Source organism: Anomaloglossus baeobatrachus, chromosome 4 (genome assembly GCF_048569485.1).
Source record: "Anomaloglossus baeobatrachus isolate aAnoBae1 chromosome 4, aAnoBae1.hap1, whole genome shotgun sequence".
NCBI lineage: Eukaryota > Metazoa > Chordata > Amphibia > Anura > Aromobatidae > Anomaloglossus > Anomaloglossus baeobatrachus.
In genome coordinates, this window is record NC_134356.1 from 641,672,911 (window position 1) to 641,681,092 (window position 8,182).

Here is an 8,182-nt window from a genome sequence, read left to right on the forward strand (position 1 = left end):
GTAGAGGGCAAAACTTCAGCAGTTTGACAACTTCTTCCATGAATCGTCACATGAATAAATATCATATGTCCCGGTGGGAAGCTCACCGTGCTGCAATGCGGCCTAGCGGAGCGAACCATCCACCGCCTGCCCCTTCCAGTGCATCCGCGCGCTCTTCATCTTCTAGGACTGTGGGGACAGCTGTCACACCTGGTTTTCCACGCAAAACTTCCACCACTGTAACCGCAACAGGCAGTTTGCTTGGTAGGTCGTCAGTTGGTTTGGAAGGGGAAACAAGTATGTGTGTACAGCTCTCTCAGACATCGATAGCACCAACGTTGGATGAAAGTGACATCATGTCTACGCCTGCACTTTCCTCACAAAGCTGCATTTTTCCAGGGACACCCTACTCAACACCGTCTACACACAGCAGCCAGATCTCTGTCCCTCAGATGTGGACAAATAAAAGGCCATTTCCTGCGACCCATGACAAAGCTAAGAGGTTGACTTTATCCCTCTGTAAGCTCTTGGCTACCGAAATGCTGCCTTTCCGCCTGGTGGACACACAGGATTTTAGAGACCTTATGTCTGTCATTGTGCCCCAGTACCAGATGCCCAGTCGCCACTACTTCTCTAAGAAAGGTGTGCCCGCGCTACACCAGCATGTCGCACACAACATCACCGCTTCCTTGAGAAACTCTGTGTGTGAACGGGTGCATTTCACCACCGATACTTGGACCAGTAAGCATGGACAGGGACGTTACATGTCGCTGACTGGGCACTGGGTAGCTATGGTGATAGATGGGGAAGGGTCTGCTGCACAAGTCTTGCCGTTCCCACGACTTGTGTGTCAATCCTCTGTCTGTCCAAGTTCCGCCACTGCTTCTGCCTCCTCCACCTCATCTGGGTCCTCCACCTCCACCCCAAGCCTGCCTGGTCAGGCCACCAGCGTTCTCACTGCGCAGAAGGAATCACGCACCCCTCATTACTATGCTGGCAGCAGATCGCAACGGCATCAGGCGTTCTTTAGCTTGACATGTCTTGGAAAAAGGAGTCACACAGCGGCTGAGTTGTGGGCAGCTCTGGAGACTGAGTTTAATAAATGGTTGTCTCCACTCAACCTGCAGCCTGGTAAGGCCGTGTGCGACAATGCTGCAAACCTGGGTGCGGCCCTTCGCCTGGGCAAGGTGACACACGTGCCTTGTATGGCTCACGTGTTAAACCTTGTTGTCTAGCAATTTTTAACACACTATCCCGGCCTAGATGGCCTTCTGAACAGGGCACGAAAACTGTCTGCTCCCTTCCGCCGTTCAACCGCCGCAGCTGAGCGACTTGCATCGCTCCAGAATTCTTTCGGCCTGCCGGTTCATCGCCTGAAATACGATGTGCCGACATGCTGGAATTCGACTCTCCACATATTACAGCGACTGTGGCAGCACCGCTGAGCCCTGGTGCAATACGTCATGATATATAGCCTGGGTTAACGAGATGCAGAGGTGGGGCAGATCACCCTGATAGAGTGGTCTCAGATCAAGGACCTATGCACCCTTCTGCACAGTTTCGACATGGCGACGAATATGTTTAGCGATGACAATGCCATTATCAGCATGACAATTCCAGTCATTTACATGCTGGAGCACACGCTAAACACTATTCGGAGTCAGGGGGTGAGACAACAGGAAGGGGAGGAACTACCGGAGGATTCATATGCGCAAGACACAACAACATCACCAAGGTTCAGACGTTCATCATCACCAACGCGGCAGGCATGGGACCATGGGGGACAGGGATCAACAAGGGCGCATGGTAGCATGCGAAATGTTGAGGAAGGTGCAGGAGAACATGAAGAAATGGAGGACGAACTGTCCATGGACATGAAAGACTCAGCGGATGAGGGAGACCTTGGTCAAATTTCAGTTGAAAGAGGTTGGGGGGAGATGTCAGAGGAAGAAAGAACGGTTAGCACCTCTATGCCACAAACACAGCGTGGACTTGGTCCGCATGGCTGCGCAAGACACATGAGCGCCTTCTTGCTGCACTACCTCCAACATGACCCTCGTATTGTCAAAATTAGAAGTGATGATGACTACTGGCTTGCCACACTATTAGATCCCCGGTACAAGTCCAAATTTTGTGACATAATTCCAGCCATAGAAAGGGACGCACATATGCAGGAGTATCAGCAGAAGCTGCTACTCGATCTTAGCTCGGCTTTTCCACCAAACAACCGTGCAGGTGCAGGGAGTGAATCTCCCAGTTGTAACTTGACAAACATGGGACGGTCTCGTCATCTTCAACAGTCTACCCGTACCAGTAGGACTGTATCTGGTGCTGGTAACAGCAATTTTATGGAATCTTTTCATAATGTTTTTAGACCCTCTTTTGCAAGGCCACCAGAGACAACAAGTCTGACACATAGTCAACGGCTGGAGAGGATGATACAGGAGTATCTCCAAATGAACATCGATGCCATGACTTTTCAAATGGAGCCTTTCTCATTTTGGGCTTCAAATCTTGTAAAATGGCCAGAGCTCTCAACTTAGGCCTTGGAGATTTTGTCGTGTCCAGCTGCCAGCGTTGTCTCTGAACGTGTCTTCAGTGCTGCTGGGTGTGTGCTGACAGATAAGCGCACGCGTCTGTCCAGTGACAATGTGGACAGACTAACGTTCATCAAAATGAACAAGTCATGGATCCACAAGGAATTTACTACCCCTGTGTCATCCTGGGGAGAGTAAATGCTTGTGGATTTGGAATGTGCTTGATGCAAATCAAAACATCCTGTTTGCAACTAGGGCACAAGTGCTGACGCTGATGGGGTGTCTGTGTGGCCCAATTTTTGGAAAAAAGGGAGACTCCGCTTGGAGTAACCCTTGCTTGCTGTGTTTTTTAAAAGGAGCCAAGATGAACAAGTCATGGTTCAGCAAAGACCTTGCTACCTACCCCGGTGTCATCCTGGGGACAGTTAAGAATGGCGTATTTTTGAATGTGCTTGATGCAAATCTACCTGTGAAGTGTACAACTGGGGCCCAACTGCTGCCACTGAAGGGGTGGGTGTGTGTGTGGCCCAATTTTTGGAAAAAAGGGAGACTCCGCTTGGAGTAACCCTTGCTTGCCGTGTTTTTAAAAAGGAGCCAAGATGAACAAGTCATGGTTCAGCAAAGACTTTGCTACCTACCCCGGTGTCATCCTGGGGACGGTTAAGAATGGCGTATTTTTTAATGTGCTTGATGCAAATCTAGCTGTGAAGTGTACAACTGGGGCACAACTGCTGCCACTGAAGGGGTGGGTGTGTGTGGGGCCCAATTTTTGGAAAAAAAAGGAGACTCCGCTTGGAGTATCCCTTGCTTGCTGTGTTTTTTAAAAGGAGCCAAGATGAACAAGTCATGGTTCAGCAAAGACTTTGCTACCTACCCCGGTGTCATCCTGGGGACGGTTAAGAATGGAGTATTTTTGAATGTGCTTGATGCAAATCTAGCTGTGAAGTGTACAACTGGGGCCCAACTGCTGCCACTGAAGGGGTGGGTGTGTGTGTGGCCCAATTTTTGGAAAAAAGGGAGACTCCGCTTGGAGTCACCTTGCGGTGCTTTACATGATTTTAGAAGGGTGTGCCATGCCTATATCTGTGTCTCCTCCTCTTTTTCCTTGTCCAGCTCTTTTGTTTTCACATGAGTATATGTCCTTGTCACTTTCCCATGTGTTTGTGTTGTGTTGTGAGTTGTTTGTCACCTTTTGGATAACTTTGAGAGTGTTTTCTAGGTGTTTTTATGTGTTTGTGATTGCCTGCCATTGTTTCCTATGTGGTTCGAGTTCGATTCGTCGAACGTTCACCGAACTGAACTTGAACGAGACCTCTGTTCGACGAACCGAACTCGAGCCGAACCACGACCGGTTCGCTCATCTCTACTCATCACACACACTCTGCTTAGAGGTTGATGTCCCCTTGGACCCAAGATACCCAGAAATTAACAGGATTGCCAGTAAAACCCAGGTGCTGTTGTGTCCATAGTGTCTGGCAAAAAAAAATGCACCGTCCGTGCCTTTGTTCACTGTATCAATGAGAAGCTGCAGGTAAAAAGGGCAAAGGGTTGTGGGATTTGAGGGATTTGTACTTCTGTGGGTATGCTTGTGGTCGGGTCTAGGAGGATCTACAATGCCAACAACCCAGGGACAACGACCTTATTCCTACAACCCAGGAACAGTGCCCTTAGCCCTACAACCCAGAAACAGCTTTTGTGCAGCCTCACAACCCAGGCACAGCTCTCTTATAGCCCCTGGCCAGTGTGTGCATTGCAGTCCATGCTCTTGCCGGGTTGCATGGAGAGCTGCATGAGCCCTTATGTGGCGCCCCTGAGGGTCCAGTTGCCACAGGGGTACTGCACCTTTGCAAGAGGTGTGGTATCCCATTCACTGGTAAGGAGGAGGTCACAAGCCATTGTACACACACACTTTTAGTATAGCTACACCACTGCAGGCCATGGTTAGGGCAAGATTTCTCCTAAGGGAGAGCACAGACCCGGAGCTAGTCTAGGGGTGGAGTAGTTAATGGGTGGAAACTTGAGAACATCTTAGAACACAGTGTCAGTTAGTGGTTGGAGAGAGGTAGTGGAGGAGAAAGGTCCTGAGGACTGGAGCCAGAGGAGCTTGTCCTAGGACCAGGACAGAAAGAAGGGGTCCTAGAGCCATGGGAAGTTAGAGATCCACCCGTGGGCTTGCATCCACATCAGACACCAGTGTGGAGGGACTTAGCCGAAATGGGGACCAGCCCCTAGTAGTGGAGAACTAGAAGGCTCAGCTAGCAAAACCAGAGGCTGAGGTAACTGCATGTGCTGAAGCCACAACTGCACATAAACCGCTGAAAAGGTTACCATAGAGGGCCAAGGGAACAAGAGCAGAAAAGCCTCCCCGCCAGGACCCGTGGACACTGGCTCAGGGCACTGTATGAGAGGACGCAGGGCAGGAGGGCAAAGCCAGCATAGGAAGACAACCAGGAAAGGAACACAGAAAGGGACACCGGTCTTGTGCCTACGAATTACCTGGGGATCAGTGGATTTCATCACTGCTGGACTCAGTACTCCAAGTGCAGCATTTGACCGGCCGGCCGTGGTAATCTGGAACTGACAACTGTAAGTAAAGAACTAATGACTGCAACCCGCGGTGTCCTGGACTCATTGCCTGCTCCACCTACCCCGCACTATTCCAAGCATTTCGCCTGCTAAAGGCATAAAACAGTTGCCCTGGGGCCTAGCTCTACCTGTGGAGAGCTGCACCATCCAAGCTGCAACAACATCTTCCCCAGCGATCTCATCCAGCAGCGTCGACCATACCTGGCCAAAGACCATAGGTGGTGTCACGAATTAGCATTTATTTCTATCTCTTTACGTCTTTAAACGACATCGCCAGGGTCATGGAGCTAGGCCCTGCTGCCGTGACCTCCCCGAAATGAGAACCAGCTCGGTTCCGAGTGTCCCCTCAGACCCCCAGGGCCGGTGGGGCTTGTCACTTACAATGTGATGTGATGCCTGTGCTGGGAGTTGGAGGGTGTGCAATGCTGGGAGATAACTTAATTGGGAATTTGGGAAGTGTGTGATGTTGGGGGGGTGCCTGTGGGGGGATAGGGGGTCTATAATGCAGAAAAAGGCCTGTGGTGGGAGTTTGGTGGTGTGTGAAGCAGGTAACTGTATTGGACTTGGAGATGGGGGTGTACAATGTTGGGGGGATGTCTGGGGGGTATTTTGGGGGTCTAGAATGCTGGGCTCTGCATGAGCCCTTACAATTACAAGCCACCCTTTAAAGACAACCATAATGCTGATGTGGCCTGCGGTGAAAATTAATTTACACCCCTGGTCTGGAGCTTTCTTGTCTCAGTGCTGTCTCTTTTGCCTTTTGTAATTGTTAATTGTTTTAACCTTTAATATATGTATTTTGACTACTCTTAAGGCGGCGTTACACGCAACGACGGATCTAACGATATATCGCTGGAGTCATGGATTCCGTGACGCACATCCGACATCGTTAGCAACGTTGTTGCGTGTGACAGCAAGGAATGACCGTTAACGATGGAAAATAGTCACCTTATCGTCCATCGTTGACACGTCGTTCCTTTTTAAAAAATTGCTTATTGTTGAGCACGCAGGTTGTTCGTCGTTCCCGAGGCAGCACACATCGCTACGTGTGACACCTCGGGAATGACGAACTGTAGTTTACCTGTGGCCGCCGGCAATGCGGAAGGAGGTGGGCGGCATGTTACGGCCGCTCATCTCCGCTCCTCCGCTTCAATTGGATGGCCGCTTAGTAACGTCGCTGTGACGCCACACGAACTGCCCCCTTAGAAAGAAGGCGGTTCGCCGGCAACAGTGACATCGCTAAGCAGGTAAGTACGTGTGACGGCTCCAAACGATTTTGTGCACCACCGGCAACGATTTGCCCGTGACGCACAAATGACGGGGGCGGGTACAATATCGTGTAACACCCCCTTAAAGGATCCCAATTTTGTCCTTTAAGTGAACTTCTGGCTTAAACCCTGCTTGGCAACTATTCCAGCCTCCGGTTTGCACCTCGAGAAAGCAGCCCTTTTATGGGTATCAATCCACTGTACCAACTTGTAAATCCAGATTCCTTTATATGGGTTAAACAGTGTCAGGTTTTTCTGGATTTTGACATACAAATTGACTTGTGCCCAGTCTGTTTGAGGTAGCCTTTTAGAGCCTGTGGCCTCAAACTGACCTGATGCCATGCCTTGTGAGCATGCACAGACCAATTAGCAATGCTGAGAGCCATGCAGGAGGACAGTGCATTGCAAATGTGCATGTCAGATCCCACAGGAGGAAAGCTAATATGAAATGGAGGGGAATATTCAGTTTATAACCCATATTGTTAAGTGTAGGGATTCCTTATGAATCTGAAGTAATGAACTTGGAAATAATGTTTTTGGGACATTGATCTACATCCTATTGGTACCCCTTGTGTTTACATACCTCCCAACCATCCTGGATTCAGCGGGACGGTCCCGATTTGAGGGCTCTCTCCCGCAGTCCCGCTGTTCACAGCTCTTGTCCCTCCTCCCACCCTCAGTGCAGTGAAAAAACTAACTCAAGAAGAGCAGTGCATAAATTAAATTCTCATCTGCACTGAAATCATGGGATGTGGCTAGAACCCATCAGCTTGTGAACTCTTTGTCGGTAGGTAGCAGCTCTATCATTGAGCCATTGCCTGAAGTGAGAGGTATAGAAGGATTTGGTAATCTTTACTTGTATTGTAAGCGGAGAAGCAAGACGCAAATTATTCAGATATACACTACATCTCCATGTAGCTGAAGGAAGAAGTCAGATTCTTTTGTTCCCATAAAACTACTATAAAGAAATAAGAAAAAATGGCAATATATCATTTTATTTCACCACCCCCTTGGAATCAAACCAGCAACTTTCAAATACATAACAGCTGCCCTAGCTGTCCTAGCTGTGGAGATACCAGCTTTGATGATGTCAGAGGAAGGATTTTACATAGATGACCCTGCAATGCAGCCTCTGATTACACAGGACACATAGCCCCATTGTACAGTGCAGAGCATCTCTGTGTCCTGTATTCTAGAAAGACAGGCAAAAATATTGTTTCTTCTAATAAAATTACTAAAAAATAATTAAAAACTTAGAATAATGTAATTTTTATTGCACTTTTTTTAAAAAAATAATAAATATCACAAATCAGCAAATCACATGGACATATTTGGTGTCCCTGTAATTGTAAAGACCCAAACAACACAGCGATCAGATTATTTATGCGGATCGGTAGATGGCGAAAAAAATGACGCAATTGATTGTCTCTCTATTAAAACCCATAAAAAATGTAATATAATGTATGACCGAGGCCGTGATCACACATAGCGTAAACGCTGTGTTTTTTCTGCAGGTGTCTGCACCACACAGCACAAAAACATTCTTATCTAATTATTGTGTGTTTGCTGAGTTTTTTTATGCATTTTCCCCAACATTTGATACATGTTTGGTGCAGATGTGAATCCGGGTTTTTAATGCATTTTAATATTACAGAAAAGCTTTGATTCTGCATTTAAAAATGAAATAGCACTTTTTTTTCGCTTGCATTTTATTCAGGCTCCACAAAGAAGCCTATAGAGAAAATAAAACACCAAATTTGCACAGTTCAGCAGTGTCTTTAGACACATCAAGGGTGAAGATTTCATGACGTC